The 22739-nt window shown below is 31.5% G+C and overlaps 1 protein-coding gene across 1 annotated transcript in view; it reads left to right on the top strand.

Moving 5' to 3' along the window:
• LOC121200218 (solute carrier organic anion transporter family member 5A1) overlaps positions 1 to 22739 on the top strand; it is a 74742-nt gene that overhangs the window by 29785 nt on the left and 22218 nt on the right. The window lies entirely within an intron of this gene.

Genomic DNA, 22739 nt, shown 5'->3' with positions numbered 1-22739 from the left:
TAAAATTTTTTCGACCTCAAAATGTCATAAAAAACGTCATAGTATAGTAAGGCTTTAAAATCGGACAAAAAAAGTCGAACATTTTTTGGACCTCAAAATGTCATAAAAAACGTCATATTATAGTATGGCGTTTTTTTCGGGCAAAAAAAGTCAAAAGTCTTTTCGACCTCAAAATGTCATAAAAAACGTCATAGTATAGTATGGCGTTTTTTTCGGGCAAAAAAAAGTCATAAAAAACGTCATAGTATAGTATGCCGTTTTTTTCGGGCAAAAAAAGTCAAAAATTTTTTCGACCTCAAAATGTCTTAAAAAACATCATAGTATAGTATGCCGTTTTTTTCGGGCAAAACAAGTCAAAAATTTTTTCGACCTCAAAATGTCATAAAAAACGTCATAGTATAGTATGCCGTTTTTTTCGGGCAAAAAAAGTCAAAAATTTTTTCGAACTCAAAATGTCATAAAAAATGTCATAGTATAGTATGCCGTTTTTTTGGGGCAAAAAAAGTCAAAAAATTTTTGGACCTCAAAATGTCATAAAAAACGTCATAGTATAGTAAGGCTTTAAAATCGGACAAAAAAAGTCGAACATTTTTTGGACCTCAAAATGTCATAAAAAACGTCATAGTATAGTATGCCGTTTTTTTCGGGCAAAAAAAGTCAAAATTTTTTCGACCTCAAAATGTCATAAAAAACGGCATAGTATAGTATGGCGTTTTTTTCGGGCAAAAAAAGTTATAAAAAACGTCATAGTATAGTATGCCGTTTTTTTCAGGCAAAAAAAGTCAAAAATTTTTTCGACCTCAAAAAGTAATAAAAAACGTCATAGTATAGTATGCCGTTTTTTTCGGGCAAAACAAGCCAAAAATTTTTTCGACCTCAAAATGTCATAAAAAACGTCATAGTATAGTATGCCGTTTTTTTCGGGCAAAAAAAGTCAAAATTTTTTTCGACCTGAAAATGTCATAAAAAACGTCATAGTATAGTATGCCGTTTTTTTCGGGCAAAGAAAGTCGAACATTTTTTGGACCTCAAAATGTCATAAAAAACGGCATAGTATAGTATGCCGTTTTTTTCGGGCAAAGAAAGTCGAACATTTTTTGGACCTCAAAATGTCATAAAAAACGCCATAGTATAGTATGCCGTTTTTTTCGGGCAAAAAAATTCGAACATTTTTTCGACCTCAAAATGTCTTAAAAAACGTCATAGTATAGTATGCCGTTTTTTCGGGCAAAAAAAGTCAATTTTTTTCGACCTCAAAATGTCATAAAAAACGTCATAGTATAGTATGCCGTTTTTTTCGGGCAAAAAAAGTCAAAAAATTTTTCGACCTCAAAATTTCATAAAAAACGTCATAGTATAGTATGCCGTTTTTTTTGGGCAAAAAAAGTCAAAAATTTTTTCGGCCTCAAAATGTCATAAAAAACGTCATAGTATAGTATGCCGTTTTTTTCGGGCAAAAAAAGTCAAAATTTTTTCGACCTCAAAATGTCATAAAAAACGGCATAGTATAGTATGGCGTTTTTTTCGGGCAAAAAAAAGTTATAAAAAACGTCATAGTATAGTATGCCGTTTTTTTCGGGCAAAAAAAGTCGAACATTTTTTCGACCTCAAAATGTCATAAAAAACGTCATAGTATAGTATGCCGTTTTTTTCGGGCAAAAAAAGTCATAAAAAACGTCATAGTATAGTATGCCGTTTTTTTCGGGCAAAAAAAGTCGAACATTTTTTGGACCTCAAAATGTCATAAAAAACGTCATAGTATAGTATGCCGTTTTTTTCGGGCAAAAAAAGTCAAAAATTTTTTCGACCTCAAAATGTCATAAAAAACGTCATAGTATAGTATGCCGTTTTTTTCGGGCAAAAAAAGTCAAAAATTTTTTCGACCTCAAAATGTCATAAAAAACGTCATAGTATAGTATGCCGTTTTTTTCGGGCAAAAAAAGTCATAAAAAACGTCATAGTATAGTATGCCGTTTTTTTCGGGCAAAAAAAGTCGAACATTTTTTGGACCTCAAAATGTCATAAAAAACGGCATAGTATAGTATGCCGTTTTTTTCGGGCAAAAAAAGCAGAACATTTTTTGGACCTCAAAAAGTCATAAAAAACGTCATAGTATAGTATGCCGTTTTTTTCGGGCAAAAAAAGTCAAATTTTTTTTCGACCTCAAAATGTTTTAAAAAACGTCATAGTATAGTATGCCGTTTTTTTCGGGCAAAAAAAGTCATAAAAAACGTCATAGTATAGTATGCCGTTTTTTTCGGGCAAAAAAAGTCAAAAATTTTTTCGGCCTCAAAATGTCTTAAAAAACGTCATAGTATAGTATGCCGTTTTTTTCGGGCAAAAAAAGTCAAAAATTTTTTCGACCTCAAAAAGTAATAAAAACGTCATAGTATAGTATGCCGTTTTTTTCGGGCAAAACAAGTCAAAAAATTTTTCGACCTCAAAATGTCATAAAAAACGTCATAGTATAGTATGCCGTTTTTTTCGGGCAAAAAAAGTCAAAATTTTTTTCGACCTGAAAATGTCATAAAAAACGTCATAGTATAGTATGCCGTTTTTTTCGGGCAAAGAAAGTCGAACATTTTTTGGACCTCAAAATGTCATAAAAAACGGCATAGTATAGTATGCCGTTTTTTTCGGGCAAAGAAAGTCGAACATTTTTTGGACCTCAAAATGTCATAAAAAACGGCATAGTATAGTATGCCGTTTTTTTCGGGCAAAAAAAGTCAAAAAATTTTTCGACCTGAAAATGTCATAAAAAACGTCATAGTATAGTATGCCGTTTTTTTCGGGCAAAAAAAGTCAAAATTTTTTCGACCTCAAAATGTCATAAAAAACGTCATAGTATAGTATGGCGTTTTTTTCGGGCAAAAAATGTCATAAAAAACGTCATAGTATAGTATGCCGTTTTTTTTCGGGCAAAAAAAGTCAAACATTTTTTCGGCCTCAAAATGTCTTAAAAAACGTCATAGTATAGTATGCCGTTTTTTTCGGGCAAAAAAATTCGAACATTTTTTCGACCTCAAAATGTCTTAAAAAACGTCATAGTATAGTATGCCGTTTTTTCGGGCAAAAAAAGTCAATTTTTTTCGACCTCAAAATGTCATAAAAAACGTCATAGTATAGTATGCCGTTTTTTTCGGGCAAAAAAAGTCATAAAAAACGTCATAGTATAGTATGCCGTTTTTTTCGGGCAAAAAAAGTCGAACATTTTTTGGACCTCAAAATGTCATAAAAAACGGCATAGTATAGTATGCCGTTTTTTTCGGGCAAAAAAAGCAGAACATTTTTTGGACCTCAAAAAGTCATAAAAAACGTCATAGTATAGTATGCCGTTTTTTTCGGGCAAAAAAAGTCAAATTTTTTTTCGACCTCAAAATGTTTTAAAAAACGTCATAGTATAGTATGCCGTTTTTTTCGGGCAAAAAAAGTCATAAAAAACGTCATAGTATAGTATGCCGTTTTTTTCGGGCAAAAAAAGTCAAAAATTTTTTCGGCCTCAAAATGTCTTAAAAAACGTCATAGTATAGTATGCCGTTTTTTTCGGGCAAAAAAAGTCAAAAATTTTTTCGACCTCAAAAAGTAATAAAAACGTCATAGTATAGTATGCCGTTTTTTTCGGGCAAAACAAGTCAAAAAATTTTTCGACCTCAAAATGTCATAAAAAACGTCATAGTATAGTATGCCGTTTTTTTCGGGCAAAAAAAGTCAAAATTTTTTTCGACCTGAAAATGTCATAAAAAACGTCATAGTATAGTATGCCGTTTTTTTCGGGCAAAGAAAGTCGAACATTTTTTGGACCTCAAAATGTCATAAAAAACGGCATAGTATAGTATGCCGTTTTTTTCGGGCAAAGAAAGTCGAACATTTTTTGGACCTCAAAATGTCATAAAAAACGGCATAGTATAGTATGCCGTTTTTTTCGGGCAAAAAAAGTCAAAAAATTTTTCGACCTGAAAATGTCATAAAAAACGTCATAGTATAGTATGCCGTTTTTTTCGGGCAAAAAAAGTCAAAATTTTTTCGACCTCAAAATGTCATAAAAAACGTCATAGTATAGTATGGCGTTTTTTTCGGGCAAAAAATGTCATAAAAAACGTCATAGTATAGTATGCCGTTTTTTTTCGGGCAAAAAAAGTCAAACATTTTTTCGGCCTCAAAATGTCTTAAAAAACGTCATAGTATAGTATGCCGTTTTTTTCGGGCAAAAAAATTCGAACATTTTTTCGACCTCAAAATGTCTTAAAAAACGTCATAGTATAGTATGCCGTTTTTTCGGGCAAAAAAAGTCAATTTTTTTCGACCTCAAAATGTCATAAAAAACGTCATAGTATAGTATGCCGTTTTTTTCGGGCAAAAAAAGTCATAAAAAACGTCATAGTATAGTATGCCGTTTTTTTCGGGCAAAAAAAGTCGAACATTTTTTGGACCTCAAAATGTCATAAAAAACGTCATAGTATAGTATGCCGTTTTTTTCGGGGAAAAAAAGTCAAAAATTTTTTCGACCTCAAAATGTCATAAAAAACGTCATAGTATAGTATGCCGTTTTTTTCGGGCAAAAAAAGTCAAAAATTTTTTCGACCTCAAAATGTCATAAAAAACGTCATAGTATAGTATGCCGTTTTTTTCGGGCAAAAAAAGTCATAAAAAACGTCATAGTATAGTATGCCGTTTTTTTCGGGCAAAAAAAGTCGAACATTTTTTGGACCTCAAAATGTCATAAAAAACGGCATAGTATAGTATGCCGTTTTTTTCGGGCAAAAAAAGCCGAACATTTTTTGGACCTCAAAAAGTCATAAAAAACGTCATAGTATAGTATGCCGTTTTTTTCGGGCAAAAAAAGTCAAATTTTTTTTCGACCTCAAAATGTTTTAAAAAACGTCATAGTATAGTATGCCGTTTTTTTTCGGGCAAAAAAAGTCATAAAAAACGTCATAGTATAGTATGCCGTTTTTTTCGGGCAAAAAAAGTCAAAAATTTTTTCGACCTCAAAATGTCATAAAAAACGTCATAGTATAGTATGCCGTTTTTTTCGACCTCAAAAAGTCATAAAAAACGTCATAGTATAGTATGCCGTTTTTTTCGGGCAAAAAAAGTCAAAAATTTTTTCAACCTCAAAATGTCATAAAAAACGTCAGAGTATAGTATGGCGTTTTTTTCGGGCAAAAAAAGTCAAAAATTTTTTCGACTTCAAAATGTCATAAAAAACGTCATAGTATAGTATGCCGTTTTTTTCGGGCAAAAAAAGACAAAATTGTTTTCAACCTCAAAATGTCATAAAAAACGTCATAGTATAGTATGCCGTTTTTTTCGGGCAAAAAAAGTCAAAAAAATTTTCGGCCTCAAAATGTCTTAAAAAACGTCATAGTATAGTATGCCGTTTTTTTCGGGCAAAAAAAGTCAAAATTTTTTCGACCTCAAAATGTCATAAAAAACGTCATAGTATAGTATGCCGTTTTTTTCGGGCAAAAAAAGTCAAAATTTTTTCGACCTCAAAATGTCATAAAAAACGGCATAGTATAGTATGGCGTTATTTTCGACCTCAAAAAGTCATAAAAAACATCTTAGTATAGTATGCCGTTTTTTTCGGGCAAAAAAAGTCGAACATTTTTTGGACCTCAAAATGTCATAAAAAACGTCATAGTATAGTATGCCGTTTTTTTCGGGCAAAAAAAGTCAAAATTTTTTCGACCTCAAAATGTCATAAAAAACGGCATAGTATAGTATGGCGTTTTTTTCAACCTCAAAAAGTCATAAAAAACGTCATAGTATAGTATGCCGTTTTTTTCGGGCAAAAAAAGTCGAACATTTTTTCGACCTCAAAATGTCTTAAAAAACGTCATAGTATAGTATGCCGTTTTTTTCGGGCAAAAAAAGTCAAAATTTTTTTCGACCTCAAAATGTCATAAAAAACGTCATAGTATAGTATGGCGTTTTTTTCGGGCAAAAAAAGTCGAACATTTTTTCGACCTCAAAATGTCATAAAAAACGTCATAGTATAGTATGCCGTTTTTTTCGGGCAAAAAAAGTCAAAATTTTTTCGGCCTCAAAATGTCATAAAAAACGGCATAGTATAGTATGGCGTTATTTTCGACCTCAAAAAGTCATAAAAAACATCATAGTATAGTATGCCGTTTTTTTCGGGCAAAAAAAGTCGAACATTTTTTGGACCTCAAAATGTCATAAAAAACGTCATAGTATAGTATGCCGTTTTTTTCGGGCAAAAAAAGTCAAAATTTTTTCGACCTCAAAATGTCATAAAAAACGGCATAGTATAGTATGGCGTTTTTTTCGGGCAAAAAAAGTTATAAAAAACGTCATAGTATAGTATGCCGTTTTTTTCGGGCAAAAAAAGTCGAACATTTTTTCGACCTCAAAATGTCATAAAAAACGTCATAGTATAGTATGCCGTTTTTTTCGGGCAAAAAAAGTCATAAAAAACGTCATAGTATAGTATGCCGTTTTTTTCGGGCAAAAAAAGTCGAACAGTTTTTCGACCTCAAAATGTCATAAAAAACGTCATAGTATAGTATGCCGTTTTTTTCGGGCAAAAAAAGTCAAAAATTTTTTCAACCTCAAAATGTCATAAAAAACGTCAGAGTATAGTATGGCGTTTTTTTCGGACAAAAAAAGTCAAAAATTTTTTCGACCTCAAAATGTCATAAAAAACGTCATAGTATAGTATGCCGTTTTTTTCGGGCAAAAAAAGACAAAATTGTTTTCAACCTCAAAATGTCATAAAAAACGTCATAGTATAGTATGGCGTTTTTTTCGGGGAAAAAAAGTCAAAAATTTTTTCGACCTCAAAATGTCATAAAAAACGTCATAGTATAGTATGCCGTTTTTTTCGGGCAAAAAAAGTCAAAAAAATTTTCGACCTCAAAATGTCTTAAAAAACGTCATAGTATAGTATGCCGTTTTTTTCGGGCAAAAAAAGTCAAAATTTTTTCGACCTCAAAATGTCATAAAAAACGTCATAGTATAGTATGGCGTTTTTTTCGGGCAAAAAAAGTCAAAATTTTTTCGACCTCAAAATGTCATAAAAAACGGCATAGTATAGTATGGCGTTATTTTCGACCTCAAAAAGTCATAAAAAACATCATAGTATAGTATGCCGTTTTTTTCGGGCAAAAAAAGTCGAACATTTTTTCGACCTCAAAATGTCATAAAAAACGTCATAGTATAGTATGCCGTTTTTTTCGGGCAAAAAAAGTCAAAATTTTTTTCGACCTCAAAATGTCATAAAAAACGTCATAGTATAGTATGGCGTTTTTTTCGGGCAAAAAAAGTCATAAAAAACGTCATAGTATAGTATGCCGTTTTTTTCGGGCAAAAAAAGTCAAAATTTTTTTCGACCTCAAAATGTCATAAAAAACGTCATAGTATAGTATGCCGTTTTTTTCGGGCAAAAAAAGTCAAAATTTTTTTCGACCTCAAAATGTCATAAAAAACGTCATAGTATAGTATGGCGTTTTTTTCGGGCAAAAAAAGTCATAAAAAACGTCATAGTATAGTATGCCGTTTTTTTCGGGCAAAGAGAGTCGAACATTTTTTGGACCTCAAAATGTCATAAAAAACGTCATAGTATAGTATGCCGTTTTTTTCGGGCAAAAAAAGTCGAACATTTTTTGGACCTCAAAATGTCATAAAAAACGTCATAGTATAGTATGCCGTTTTTTTCGGGCAAAAAAAGTCAAAAAAATTTTCGGCCTCAAAATGTCTTAAAAAACGTCATAGTATAGTATGCCGTTTTTTTCGGGCAAAAAAAGTCAAAATTTTTTCGACCTCAAAATGTCATAAAAAACGGCATAGTATAGTATGGCGTTATTTTCGACCTCAAAAAGTCATAAAAAACATCATAGTATAGTATGCCGTTTTTTTCGGGCAAAAAAAGTCGAACATTTTTTGGACCTCAAAATGTCATAAAAAAACGTCATAGTATAGTATGCCGTTTTTTTCGGGCAAAAAAAGTCAAAATTTTTTCGACCTCAAAATGTCATAAAAAACGGCATAGTATAGTATGGCGTTTTTTTCAACCTCAAAAAGTCATAAAAAACGTAATAGTATAGTATGCCGTTTTTTTCGGGCAAAACAAGTCAAAAATTTTTTCGACCTCAAAATGTCATAAAAAACGGCATAGTATAGTATGGCGTTTTTTTCGACCTCAAAAAGTCATAAAAAACATCATAGTATAGTATGCCGTTTTTTTCGGGCAAAAAAAGTCAAAATTTTTTCGACCTCAAAATGTCATAAAAAACGTCATAGTATAGTATGCCGTTTTTTTCGGGCAAAAAAAGTCAAAATTTTTTCGACCTCAAAATGTCATAAAAAACGGCATAGTATAGTATGGCGTTATTTTCGACCTCAAAAAGTCATAAAAAACATCATAGTATAGTATGCCGTTTTTTTCGGGCAAAAAAAGTCGAACATTTTTTCGACCTCAAAATGTCATAAAAAACGTCATAGTATAGTATGCCGTTTTTTTCGGGCAAAAAAAGTCAACATTTTTTTCGACCTCAAAATGTCATAAAAAACGGCATAGTATAGTATGGCGTTATTTTCGACCTCAAAAAGTGATAAAAAACATCATAGTATAGTATGCCGTTTTTTTCGGGCAAAAAAAGTCGAACATTTTTTCGACCTCAAAATGTCATAAAAAACGTCATAGTATAGTATGCCGTTTTTTTCGGGCAAAAAAAGTCAACATTTTTTTCGACCTCAAAATGTCATAAAAAACGTCATAGTATAGTATGGCGTTTTTTTCGGGCAAAAAAAGTCATAAAAAACGTCATAGTATAGTATGCCGTTTTTTTCGGGCAAAAAAAGTCAAAATTTTTTTCGACCTCAATGTCATAAAAAACGTCATAGTATAGTATGCCGTTTTTTTCGGGCAAAAAAAGTCAAAATTTTTTTCGACCTCAAAATGTCATAAAAAACGTCATAGTATAGTATGGCGTTTTTTTCGGGCAAAAAAAGTCATAAAAAACGTCATAGTATAGTATGCCGTTTTTTTCGGGCAAAGAGAGTCGAACATTTTTTGGACCTCAAAATGTCATAAAAAACGTCATAGTATAGTATGCCGTTTTTTTCGGGCAAAAAAAGTCGAACATTTTTTGGACCTCAAAATGTCATAAAAAACGTCATAGTATAGTATGCCGTTTTTTTCGGGCAAAAAAAGTCAAAAAAATTTTCGGCCTCAAAATGTCTTAAAAAACGGCATAGTATAGTATGGCGTTATTTTCGACCTCAAAAAGTCATAAAAAACATCATAGTATAGTATGCCGTTTTTTTCGGGCAAAAAAAGTCGAACATTTTTTGGACCTCAAAATGTCATAAAAAAACGTCATAGTATAGTATGCCGTTTTTTTCGGGCAAAAAAAGTCAAAATTTTTTCGACCTCAAAATGTCATAAAAAACGGCATAGTATAGTATGGCGTTTTTTTCAACCTCAAAAAGTCATAAAAAACGTAATAGTATAGTATGCCGTTTTTTTCGGGCAAAACAAGTCAAAAATTTTTTCGACCTCAAAATGTCATAAAAAACGGCATAGTATAGTATGGCGTTTTTTTCGACCTCAAAAAGTCATAAAAAACATCATAGTATAGTATGCCGTTTTTTTCGGGCAAAAAAAGTCAAAATTTTTTCGACCTCAAAATGTCATAAAAAACGTCATAGTATAGTATGCCGTTTTTTTCGGGCAAAAAAAGTCAAAATTTTTTCGACCTCAAAATGTCATAAAAAACGGCATAGTATAGTATGGCGTTATTTTCGACCTCAAAAAGTCATAAAAAACATCATAGTATAGTATGCCGTTTTTTTCGGGCAAAAAAAGTCGAACATTTTTTCGACCTCAAAATGTCATAAAAAACGTCATAGTATAGTATGCCGTTTTTTTCGGGCAAAAAAAGTCAACATTTTTTTCGACCTCAAAATGTCATAAAAAACGTCATAGTATAGTATGGCGTTTTTTTCGGGCAAAAAAAGTCATAAAAAACATCATAGTATAGTATGCCGTTTTTTTCGGGCAAAAAAAGTCAAAATTTTTTTCGACCTCAAAATGTCATAAAAAACGTCATAGTATAGTATGGCGTTTTTTTCGGGCAAAAAAAGTCATAAAAAACGTCATAGTATGGTGTGGCGTTTTTTTCGGGCAAAAAAAGTCGAACATTTTTTCGACCTCAAAATGTCTTAAAAAACGTCATAGTATAGTATGCCGTTTTTTTTCGGGCAAAAAAAGTCAAAATTTTTTTCGACCTCAAAATGTCATTAAAAACGTCATAGTATAGTATGCCGTTTTTTTCGGGCAAAAAAAGTCATAAAAAACGTCATAGTATAGTATGCCGTTTTTTTCGGGCAAAGAGAGTCGAACATTTTTTGGACCTCAAAATGTCATAAAAAACGTCATAGTATAGTATGCCGTTTTTTTCGGGCAAAAAAAGTCGAACATTTTTTGGACCTCAAAATGTCATAAAAAACGTCATAGTATAGTATGCCGTTTTTTTCGGGCAAAAAAAGTCAAAAATTTTTTCGATCTCAAAATGTCATAAAAAACGTCATAGTATAGTATGCCGTTTTTTTCGGGCAAAAAAAGTCAAAAATTTTTTCGGCCTCAAAATGTCATAAAAAACGTCATAGTATAGTATGCCGTTTTTTTCGGGCAAAGAAAGTCGAACATTTTTTGGACCTCAAAATGTCATAAAAAACGTCATAGTATAGTATGCCGTTTTTTTCGGGCAAAAAAAGTCGAACATTTTTTGGACCTCAAAATGTCATAAAAAACGTCATAGTATAGTATGCCGTTTTTTTCGGGCAAAAAAAGTCAAAATTTTTTTCGACCTCAAAATGTCATAAAAAACGTCATAGTATAGTATGGCGTTTTTTTCGGGCAAAAAAAGTCATAAAAAACGTCATAGTATAGTATGGCGTTTTTTTCGGGCAAAAAAAGTCAAAAAATTTTTCGACCTCAAAATGTCATAAAAAACGTCATAGTATAGTATGCCGTTTTTTTCGGGCAAAAAAAGTCAAAATTTTTTTCGACCTCAAAATGTCATAAAAAACGTCATAGTATAGTATGCCGTTTTTTTCGGGCAAAAAAAGTCATAAAAAACATCATAGTATAGTATGCCGTTTTTTTCGGGCAAAAAAAGTCAAAAATTTTTTCGACCTCAAAATGTCATAAAAAACGTCATAGTATAGTATGCCGTTTTTTTCGGGCAAAAAAAGTCAAAAATTTTTTCGACCTCAAAATGTCATAAAAAACGTCATAGTATAGTATGCCGTTTTTTTCGGGCAAAAAAAGTCAAAAATTTTTTCGGCCTCAAAATGTCATAAAAAACGTCATAGTATAGTATGCCGTTTTTTTTGGGCAAAAAAAGTCAAAATTTTTTCGACCTCAAAATGTCATAAAAAACGGCATAGTATAGTATGGCGTTTTTTTCAACCTCAAAATGTCATAAAAAACGGCATAGTATAGTATGCCGTTTTTTTCGGGCAAAAAAAGTCGAACATTTTTTCGACCTCAAAATGTCATAAAAAACGTCATAGTATAGTATGCCTTTTTTTTCGGGCAAAAAAAGTCATAAAAAACGTCATAGTATAGTATGACGTTTTTTTCGGGCAAAAAAAGTCGAACATTTTTTGGACCTCAAAATGTCATAAAAAACGTCATAGTATAGTATGCCGTTTTTTTCGGGCAAAAAAAGTCAAAAATTTTTTCAACCTCAAAATGTCATAAAAAACGTCAGAGTATAGTATGGCGTTTTTTTCGGGCAAAAAAAGTTATAAAAAACGTCATAGTATAGTATGCCGTTTTTTTCGGGCAAAAAAAGTCGAACATTTTTTCGACCTCAAAATGTCATAAAAAACGTCATAGTATAGTATGCCGTTTTTTTCGGGCAAAAAAAGTCATAAAAAACGTCATAGTATAGTATGCCGTTTTTTTCGGGCAAAAAAAGTCGAACATTTTTTGGACCTCAAAATGTCATAAAAAACGTCATAGTATAGTATGCCGTTTTTTTCGGGCAAAAAAAGTCAAAAATTTTTTCAACCTCAAAATGTCATAAAAAACGTCAGAGTATAGTATGGCGTTTTTTTCGGGCAAAAAAAGTCAAAAATTTTTTCGACTTCAAAATGTCATAAAAAACGTCATAGTATAGTATGCCGTTTTTTTCGGGCAAAAAAAGACAAAATTGTTTTCAACCTCAAAATGTCATAAAAAACGTCATAGTATAGTATGCCGTTTTTTTCGGGCAAAAAAAGTCAAAAAAATTTTCGGCCTCAAAATGTCTTAAAAAACGTCATAGTATAGTATGCCGTTTTTTTCGGGCAAAAAAAGTCAAAATTTTTTCGACCTCAAAATGTCATAAAAAACGTCATAGTATAGTATGCCGTTTTTTTCGGGCAAAAAAAGTCAAAATTTTTTCGACCTCAAAATGTCATAAAAAACGGCATAGTATAGTATGGCGTTATTTTCGACCTCAAAAAGTCATAAAAAACATCTTAGTATAGTATGCCGTTTTTTTCGGGCAAAAAAAGTCGAACATTTTTTGGACCTCAAAATGTCATAAAAAACGTCATAGTATAGTATGCCGTTTTTTTCGGGCAAAAAAAGTCAAAATTTTTTCGACCTCAAAATGTCATAAAAAACGGCATAGTATAGTATGGCGTTTTTTTCAACCTCAAAAAGTCATAAAAAACGTCATAGTATAGTATGCCGTTTTTTTTCGGGCAAAAAAAGTCGAACATTTTTTCGACCTCAAAATGTCTTAAAAAACGTCATAGTATAGTATGCCGTTTTTTTCGGGCAAAAAAAGTCAAAATTTTTTTCGACCTCAAAATGTCATAAAAAACGTCATAGTATAGTATGGCGTTTTTTTCGGGCAAAAAAAGTCGAACATTTTTTCGACCTCAAAATGTCATAAAAAACGTCATAGTATAGTATGCCGTTTTTTTCGGGCAAAAAAAGTCAAAATTTTTTCGGCCTCAAAATGTCATAAAAAACGGCATAGTATAGTATGGCGTTATTTTCGACCTCAAAAAGTCATAAAAAACATCATAGTATAGTATGCCGTTTTTTTCGGGCAAAAAAAGTCGAACATTTTTTGGACCTCAAAATGTCATAAAAAACGTCATAGTATAGTATGCCGTTTTTTTCGGGCAAAAAAGTCAAAATTTTTTCGACCCTCAAAATGTCATAAAAAACGGCATAGTATAGTATGGCGTTTTTTTTCGGGCAAAAAAAAGTTATAAAAAACGTCATAGTATAGTATGCCGTTTTTTTCGGGCAAAAAAAGTCGAACATTTTTTCGACCTCAAAATGTCATAAAAAACGTCATAGTATAGTTGCCGTTTTTTTCGGGCAAAAAAAGTCATAAAAAACGTCATAGTATAGTATGCCGTTTTTTTCGGGCAAAAAAAGTCGAACAGTTTTTCGACCTCAAAATGTCATAAAAAACGTCATAGTATAGTATGCCGTTTTTTCGGGCAAAAAAAGTCAAAAATTTTTTCAACCTCAAAATGTCATAAAAAACGTCAGAGTATAGTATGGCGTTTTTTTCGGACAAAAAAAGTCAAAAATTTTTTTCGACCTCAAAATGTCATAAAAAACGTCATAGTATAGTATGCCGTTTTTTTCGGGCAAAAAAAGACAAAATTGTTCCAACCTCAAAATGTCATAAAAAACGTCATAGTATAGTATGGCGTTTTTTTCGGGGAAAAAAAGTCAAAAATTTTTTCGACCTCAAAATGTCATAAAAAACGTCATAGTATAGTATGCCGTTTTTTTCGGGCAAAAAAAGTCAAAAAAATTTTCGACCTCAAAATGTCTTAAAAAACGTCATAGTATAGTATGCCGTTTTTTTCGGGCAAAAAAAGTCAAAATTTTTTCGACCTCAAAATGTCATAAAAAACGTCATAGTATAGTATGGCGTTTTTTTTCGGGCAAAAAAAGTCAAAATTTTTTCGACCTCAAAATGTCATAAAAAAACGGCATAGTATAGTATGGCGTTATTTTCGACCTCAAAAAGTCATAAAAAACATCATAGTATAGTATGCCGTTTTTTTTCGGGCAAAAAAAGTCGAACATTTTTTCGACCTCAAAATGTCATAAAAAACGTCATAGTATAGTATGCCGTTTTTTTCGGGCAAAAAAAGTCAAAATTTTTTTCGACCTCAAAATGTCATAAAAAACGTCATAGTATAGTATGGCGTTTTTTTCGGGCAAAAAAAGTCATAAAAAACGTCATAGTATAGTATGCCGTTTTTTTCGGGCAAAAAAAGTCAAAATTTTTTTCGACCTCAAAATGTCATAAAAAACGTCATAGTATAGTATGCCGTTTTTTTTCGGGCAAAAAAAGTCAAAATTTTTTTCGACCTCAAAATGTCATAAAAAACGTCATAGTATAGTATGGCGTTTTTTTCGGGCAAAAAAAGTCATAAAAAACGTCATAGTATAGTATGCCGTTTTTTTTCGGGCAAAGAGAGTCGAACATTTTTTGGACCTCAAAATGTCATAAAAAACGTCATAGTATAGTATGCCGTTTTTTTCGGGCAAAAAAAGTCGAACATTTTTTGGACCTCAAAATGTCATAAAAAACGTCATAGTATAGTATGCCGTTTTTTTCGGGCAAAAAAAGTCAAAAAAATTTTCGGCCTCAAAATGTCTTAAAAAACGTCATAGTATAGTATGCCGTTTTTTTCGGGCAAAAAAAGTCAAAATTTTTTCGACCTCAAAATGTCATAAAAAACGGCATAGTATAGTATGGCGTTATTTTCGACCTCAAAAAGTCATAAAAAACATCATAGTATAGTATGCCGTTTTTTTCGGGCAAAAAAAGTCGAACATTTTTTGGACCTCAAAATGTCATAAAAAAACGTCATAGTATAGTATGCCGTTTTTTTCGGGCAAAAAAAGTCAAAATTTTTTCGACCTCAAAATGTCATAAAAAACGGCATAGTATAGTATGGCGTTTTTTTCAACCTCAAAAAGTCATAAAAAACGTAATAGTATAGTATGCCGTTTTTTTCGGGCAAAACAAGTCAAAAATTTTTTCGACCTCAAAATGTCATAAAAAACGGCATAGTATAGTATGGCGTTTTTTTCGACCTCAAAAAGTCATAAAAAACATCATAGTATAGTATGCCGTTTTTTTCGGGCAAAAAAAGTCAAAATTTTTTCGACCTCAAAATGTCATAAAAAACGTCATAGTATAGTATGCCGTTTTTTTCGGGCAAAAAAAGTCAAAATTTTTTCGACCTCAAAATGTCATAAAAAACGGCATAGTATAGTATGGCGTTATTTTCGACCTCAAAAAGTCATAAAAAACATCATAGTATAGTATGCCGTTTTTTTCGGGCAAAAAAAGTCGAACATTTTTTCGACCTCAAAATGTCATAAAAAACGTCATAGTATAGTATGCCGTTTTTTTCGGGCAAAAAAAGTCAACATTTTTTTCGACCTCAAAATGTCATAAAAAACGGCATAGTATAGTATGGCGTTATTTTCGACCTCAAAAAGTGATAAAAAACATCATAGTATAGTATGCCGTTTTTTTCGGGCAAAAAAAGTCGAACATTTTTTCGACCTCAAAATGTCATAAAAAACGTCATAGTATAGTATGCCGTTTTTTTCGGGCAAAAAAAGTCAACATTTTTTTCGACCTCAAAATGTCATAAAAAACGTCATAGTATAGTATGGCGTTTTTTTCGGGCAAAAAAAGTCATAAAAAACGTCATAGTATAGTATGCCGTTTTTTTCGGGCAAAAAAAGTCAAAATTTTTTTCGACCTCAATGTCATAAAAAATGTCATAGTATAGTATGCCGTTTTTTTCGGGCAAAAAAAGTCAAAATTTTTTTCGACCTCAAAATGTCATAAAAAACGTCATAGTATAGTATGGCGTTTTTTTCGGGCAAAAAAAGTCATAAAAAACGTCATAGTATAGTATGCCGTTTTTTTCGGGCAAAGAGAGTCGAACATTTTTTGGACCTCAAAATGTCATAAAAAACGTCATAGTATAGTATGCCGTTTTTTTCGGGCAAAAAAAGTCGAACATTTTTTGGACCTCAAAATGTCATAAAAAACGTCATAGTATAGTATGCCGTTTTTTTCGGGCAAAAAAAGTCAAAAAAATTTTCGGCCTCAAAATGTCTTAAAAAACGTCATAGTATAGTATGCCGTTTTTTTCGGGCAAAAAAAGTCAAAATTTTTTCGACCTCAAAATGTCATAAAAAACGGCATAGTATAGTATGGCGTTATTTTCGACCTCAAAAAGTCATAAAAAACATCATAGTATAGTATGCCGTTTTTTTCGGGCAAAAAAAGTCGAACATTTTTTGGACCTCAAAATGTCATAAAAAAACGTCATAGTATAGTATGCCGTTTTTTTCGGGCAAAAAAAGTCAAAATTTTTTCGACCTCAAAATGTCATAAAAAACGGCATAGTATAGTATGGCGTTTTTTTCAACCTCAAAAAGTCATAAAAAACGTAATAGTATAGTATGCCGTTTTTTTCGGGCAAAACAAGTCAAAAATTTTTTCGACCTCAAAATGTCATAAAAAACGGCATAGTATAGTATGGCGTTTTTTTCGACCTCAAAAAGTCATAAAAAACATCATAGTATAGTATGCCGTTTTTTTCGGGCAAAAAAAGTCAAAATTTTTTCGACCTCAAAATGTCATAAAAAACGTCATAGTATAGTATGCCGTTTTTTTCGGGCAAAAAAAGTCAAAATTTTTTCGACCTCAAAATGTCATAAAAAACGGCATAGTATAGTATGGCGTTATTTTCGACCTCAAAAAGTCATAAAAAACATCATAGTATAGTATGCCGTTTTTTTCGGGCAAAAAAAGTCGAACATTTTTTCGACCTCAAAATGTCATAAAAAACGTCATAGTATAGTATGCCGTTTTTTTCGGGCAAAAAAAGTCAACATTTTTTTCGACCTCAAAATGTCATAAAAAACGTCATAGTATAGTATGGCGTTTTTTTCGGGCAAAAAAAGTCATAAAAAACATCATAGTATAGTATGCCGTTTTTTTCGGGCAAAAAAAGTCAAAATTTTTTTCGACCTCAAAATGTCATAAAAAACGTCATAGTATAGTATGGCGTTTTTTTCGGGCAAAAAAAGTCATAAAAAACGTCATAGTATGGTGTGGCGTTTTTTTCGGGCAAAAAAAGTCGAACATTTTTTCGACCTCAAAATGTCTTAAAAAACGTCATAGTATAGTATGCCGTTTTTTTTCGGGCAAAAAAAGTCAAAATTTTTTTCGACCTCAAAATGTCATTAAAAACGTCATAGTATAGTATGCCGTTTTTTTCGGGCAAAAAAAGTCATAAAAAACGTCATAGTATAGTATGCCGTTTTTTTCGGGCAAAGAGAGTCGAACATTTTTTGGACCTCAAAATGTCATAAAAAACGTCATAGTATAGTATGCCGTTTTTTTCGGGCAAAAAAAGTCGAACATTTTTTGGACCTCAAAATGTCATAAAAAACGTCATAGTATAGTATGCCGTTTTTTTCGGGCAAAAAAAGTCAAAAAAAATTTCGGCCTCAAAATGTCTTAAAAAACGTCATAGTATAGTATGCCGTTTTTTTCGGGCAAAAAAAGTCAAAATTTTTTCGACCTCAAAATGTCATAAAAAACGTCATAGTATAGTATGCCGTTTTTTTCGGGCAAAAAAAGTCAAAATTTTTTCGACCTCAAAATGTCATAAAAAACGGCATAGTATAGTATGGCGTTATTTTCGACCTCAAAAAGTCATAAAAAACATCATAGTATAGTATGCCGTTTTTTTCGGGCAAAAAAAGTCGAACATTTTTTGGACCTCAAAATGTCATAAAAAAACGTCATAGTATAGTATGCCGTTTTTTTCGGGCAAAAAAAGTCAAAATTTTTTCGACCTCAAAATGTCATAAAAAACGGCATAGTATAGTATGGCGTTTTTTTCAACCTCAAAAAGTCATAAAAAACGTAATAGTATAGTATGCCGTTTTTTTCGGGCAAAACAAGTCAAAAATTTTTTCGACCTCAAAATGTCATAAAAAACGGCATAGTATAGTATGCCGTTTTTTTCGACCTCAAAAAGTCATAAAAAACATCATAGTATAGTATGCCGTTTTTTTCGGGCAAAAAAAGTCAAAATTTTTTCGACCTCAAAATGTCATAAAAAACGTCATAGTATAGTATGCCGTTTTTTTCGGGCAAAAAAAGTCAAAATTTTTTCGACCTCAAAATGTCATAAAAAACGGCATAGTATAGTATGGCGTTATTTTCGACCTCAAAAAGTCATAAAAAACATCATAGTATAGTATGCCGTTTTTTTCGGGCAAAAAAAGTCGAACATTTTTTCGACCTCAAAATGTCATAAAAAACGTCATAGTATAGTATGCCGTTTTTTTCGGGCAAAAAAAGTCAACATTTTTTTCGACCTCAAAATGTCATAAAAAACGTCATAGTATAGTATGGCGTTTTTTTCGGGCAAAAAAAGTCATAAAAAACATCATAGTATAGTATGCCGTTTTTTTCGGGCAAAAAAAGTCAAAATTTTTTTCGACCTCAAAATGTCATAAAAAACGTCATAGTATAGTATGGCGTTTTTTTCGGGCAAAAAAAGTCATAAAAAACGTCATAGTATGGTGTGGCGTTTTTTTCGGGCAAAAAAAGTCGAACATTTTTTCGACCTCAAAATGTCTTAAAAAACGTCATAGTATAGTATGCCGTTTTTTTCGGGCAAAAAAAGTCAACATTTTTTTCGACCTCAAAATGTCATTAAAAACGTCATAGTATAGTATGCCGTTTTTTTCGGGCAAAAAAAGTCATAAAAAACGTCATAGTATAGTATGCCGTTTTTTTCGGGCAAAGAGAGTCGAACATTTTTTGGACCTCAAAATGTCATAAAAAACGTCATAGTATAGTATGCCGTTTTTTTCGGGCAAAAAAAGTCGAACATTTTTTGGACCTCAAAATGTCATAAAAAACGTCATAGTATAGTATGCCGTTTTTTTCGGGCAAAAAAAGTCAAAAAAATTTTCGGCCTCAAAATGTCTTAAAAAACGTCATAGTATAGTATGCCGTTTTTTTCGGGCAAAAAAAGTCAAAATTTTTTCGACCTCAAAATGTCATAAAAAACGTCATAGTATAGTATGCCGTTTTTTTCGGGCAAAAAAAGTCAAAATTTTTTCGACCTCAAAATGTCATAAAAAACGGCATAGTATAGTATGGCGTTATTTTCGACCTCAAAAAGTCATAAAAAACATCATAGTATAGTATGCCGTTTTTTTCGGGCAAAAAAAGTCAAAAATTTTTTCGGCCTCAAAATGTCATAAAAAACGTCATAGTATAGTATGCCGTTTTTTTCGGGCAAAAAAAGTCAAAATTTTGTCAAAATGTCATAAAAAACGTCATAGTATAGTATGGCGTTTTTTTCGGGCAAAAAAAGTCAAAAATTTTTTCGACCTCAAAATGTCATAAAAAACGTCATAGTATAGTATGGCGTTTTTTTCGGGCAAAAAAAGTCAACATTTTTTTCGACCTCAAAATGTCATAAAAAACGTCATAGTATAGTATGGCGTTTTTTTCGGGAAAAAAAGTCATAAAAAACGTCATAGTATAGTATGCCGTTTTTTTCGGGCAAAGAAAGTCGAACATTTTTTGGACCTCAAAATGTCATAAAAAACGTCATAGTATAGTATGCCGTTTTTTTCGGGCAAAAAAAGTCAAAAATTTTTTCGACCTCAAAATGTCATAAAAAACGTCATAGTATAGTATGCCGTTTTTTTCGGGCAAAAAAAGTCAAAAATTTTTTCGGCCTCAAAATGTCATAAAAAACGTCATAGTATAGTATGCCGTTTTTTTCGGGCAAAAAAAGTCAAAATTTTGTCAAAATGTCATAAAAAACGTCATAGTATAGTATGGCGTTTTTTTTCGGGCAAAAAAAGTCAAAAATTTTTTCGACCTCAAAATGTCATAAAAAACGTCATAGTATAGTATGCCGTTTTTTTCGGGCAAAAAAAGTCGAACATTTTTTGGACCTCAAAATGTCATAAAAAACGTCATAGTATAGTATGCCGTTTTTTTTCGGGCAAAAAAAGTCAAAAATTTTTTCGGCCTCAAAATGTCATAAAAAACGTCATAGTATAGTATGCCGTTTTTTTCGGGCAAAGAAAGTCGAACATTTTTTGGACCTCAAAATGTCATAAAAAACGTCATAGTATAGTATGCCGTTTTTTTCGGGCAAAAAAAGTCGAACATTTTTTGGACCTCAAAATGTCATAAAAAACGTCATAGTATAGTATGCCGTTTTTTTCGGGCAAAAAAAGTCAAAAATTTTTTCGACCTCAAAATGTCATAAAAAACGTCATAGTATAGTATGCCGTTTTTTTCGGGCAAAAAAAGTCAAAAATTTTTTCGACCTCAAAATGTCATAAAAAACGTCATAGTATAGTATGCCGTTTTTTTCGGGCAAAAAAAGTCAAAATTTTTTTCGACCTCAAAATGTCATAAAAAACGTCATAGTATAGTATGCCGTTTTTTTCGGGCAAAAAAAGTCAAAATTTTTTCGACCTCAAAATGTCATAAAAAACGGCATAGTATAGTATGGCGTTTTTTTCGACCTAAAAAAGTCATAAAAAACATCATAGTATAGTATGCCGTTTTTTTCGGGCAAAAAAAGTCGAACATTTTTTGGACCTCAAAATGTCTTAAAAAACGTCATAGTATAGTATGCCGTTTTTTTCGGGCAAAAAAAGTCAAAAATTTTTTCGACCTCAAAATGTCATAAAAAACGTCATAGTATAGTATGCCGTTTTTTTCGGGCAAAAAAAGTCAAAAATTTTTTCGGCCTCAAAATGTCATAAAAAACGTCATAGTATAGTATGCCGTTTTTTTCGGGCAAAAAAAGTCAAAATTTTTTTCGACCTCAAAATGTCATAAAAAACGTCATAGTATAGTATGGCGTTTTTTTCGGGCAAAAAAAGTCATAAAAAACGTCATAGTATAGTATGCCGTTTTTTTCGGGCAAAAAAAGTCAAAATTTTTTCGACCTCAAAATGTCATAAAAAACGGCATAGTATAGTATGGCGTTTTTTTCGACCTAAAAAAGTCATAAAAAACATCATAGTATAGTATGCCGTTTTTTTCGGGCAAAAAAAGTCGAACATTTTTTGGACCTCAAAATGTCTTAAAAAACGTCATAGTATAGTATGCCGTTTTTTTCGGGCAAAAAAAGTCGAACATTTTTTGGACCTCAAAATGTCATAAAAAACGTCATAGTATAGTATGCCGTTTTTTTCGGGCAAAAAAAGTCAAAAATTTTTTCGGCCTCAAAATGTCATAAAAAACGTCATAGTATAGTATGCCGTTTTTTTCGGGCAAAAAAAGTCAAAATTTTGTCAAAATGTCATAAAAAACGTCATAGTATAGTATGGCGTTTTTTTCGGGCAAAAAAAGTCAAAAATTTTTTCGACCTCAAAATGTCATAAAAAACGTCATAGTATAGTATGGCGTTTTTTTCGGGCAAAAAAAGTCAACATTTTTTTCGACCTCAAAATGTCATAAAAAACGTCATAGTATAGTATGGCGTTTTTTTCGGGAAAAAAAGTCATAAAAAACGTCATAGTATAGTATGCCGTTTTTTTCGGGCAAAGAAAGTCGAACATTTTTTGGACCTCAAAATGTCATAAAAAACGTCATAGTATAGTATGCCGTTTTTTTCGGGCAAAAAAAGTCAAAAATTTTTTCGACCTCAAAATGTCATAAAAAACGTCATAGTATAGTATGCCGTTTTTTTCGGGCAAAAAAAGTCAAAAATTTTTTCGGCCTCAAAATGTCATAAAAAACGTCATAGTATAGTATGCCGTTTTTTTCGGGCAAAAAAAGTCGAACATTTTTTGGACCTCAAAATGTCATAAAAAACGTCATAGTATAGTATGCCGTTTTTTTCGGGCAAAAAAAGTCAACATTTTTTTCGACCTCAAAATGTCATAAAAAACGTCATAGTATAGTATGGTTTTTTTTTCGGGCAAAAAAAGTCATAAAAAACGTCATAGTATAGTATGCCGTTTTTTTCGGGCAAAAAAAGTCAAAATTTTTTTCGACCTCAAAATGTCATAAAAAACGTCATAGTATAGTATGGCGTTTTTTTCGGGAAAAAAAGTCATAAAAAACGTCATAGTATAGTATGCCGTTTTTTTCGGGCAAAGAAAGTCGAACATTTTTAGGACCTCAAAATGTCATAAAAAACGTCATAGTATAGTATGCCGTTTTTTTCGGGCAAAAAAAGTCAAAAATTTTTTCGGCCTCAAAATGTCATAAAAAACGTCATAGTATAGTATGGCGTTTTTTTCGGGCAAAAAAAGTCAAAAATTTTTTGGACCTCAAAATGTCATAAAAAACGTCATAGTATAGTATGCCGTTTTTTTCGGGCAAAAAAAGTCATAAAAAACGTCATAGTATAGTATGCCGTTTTTTTCGGGCAAAGAGAGTCGAACATTTTTTGGACCTCAAAATGTCATAAAAAACGTCATAGTATAGTATGCCGTTTTTTTCGGGCAAAAAAAGTCGAACATTTTTTGGACCTCAAAATGTCATAAAAAACGTCATAGTATAGTATGCCGTTTTTTTCGGGCAAAAAAAGTCAAAAAAATTTTCGGCCTCAAAATGTCTTAAAAAACGTCATAGTATAGTATGCCGTTTTTTTCGGGCAAAAAAAGTCAAAATTTTTTGGACCTCAAAATGTCATAA

This window comes from Toxotes jaculatrix, chromosome 20 (genome assembly GCF_017976425.1).
Source record: "Toxotes jaculatrix isolate fToxJac2 chromosome 20, fToxJac2.pri, whole genome shotgun sequence".
NCBI lineage: Eukaryota > Metazoa > Chordata > Actinopteri > Toxotidae > Toxotes > Toxotes jaculatrix.
Note: the sequence above shows the minus strand (reverse complement) of the source record. Positions and strands in the feature narration are given on the sequence as shown.